The sequence below is a fragment of the Lipotes vexillifer genome, unplaced genomic scaffold (assembly GCF_000442215.2).
Source record: "Lipotes vexillifer unplaced genomic scaffold, Lipotes_vexillifer_v1.1 scaffold896, whole genome shotgun sequence".
Taxonomy (NCBI): Eukaryota; Metazoa; Chordata; class Mammalia; order Artiodactyla; family Lipotidae; genus Lipotes; species Lipotes vexillifer.
In genome coordinates this window covers 100123-100579 of record NW_006778096.1, presented here as the reverse complement: position 1 = coordinate 100579, position 457 = coordinate 100123, and the positions used below count along the sequence as shown (strand labels likewise).

At 45.7% G+C, this 457-nt stretch overlaps 1 pseudogene; it reads left to right on the top strand.

Annotated features, from left to right (window-relative positions):
• Positions 1-408: 408 nt before the first annotated feature.
• Positions 409-457, top strand: part of LOC103085596 (60S ribosomal protein L7a pseudogene) — a 3690-nt pseudogene continuing 3641 nt past the window's right edge.

Genomic DNA, 457 nt, shown 5'->3' with positions numbered 1-457 from the left:
GGGAGGAAAATATTTTTGAATAAAAATGTGATGTGATATTCTCTACCTCCCCTCCTCGAGGTAGGATGTGATATTCCTTCCCTCCCCTTCTCCCTCTCTCTGCTTAAACATTCATGTGGGGTGCAGACTCTCACAGGGATCTATAGAAAGCTTGATACGTTATGCCTTCAAATGGGAGGCAAGGTGGACTAGGGTCTGACTGTCACCTTGGAACTCTTGCAAAAGAAAAAAGGACTTAATAACTCTTTGGAGAGTGATGCTATTTTGGGGTCAACCTACATACACTCCCTGGATACATCCTAACAATAGATGAATGCCTGTAGGGTTCTCTCCTAGCTGATATGAACTGCGTAGAGAGCAAGCCATCCTGACTTCTGTCCAAGAGCGCCACCTGGAGTCACGGAGGGAATGAAGCAGCAAGAAGCTGAAGATGCGTATTCAGAGCTCAGGAAAGAGT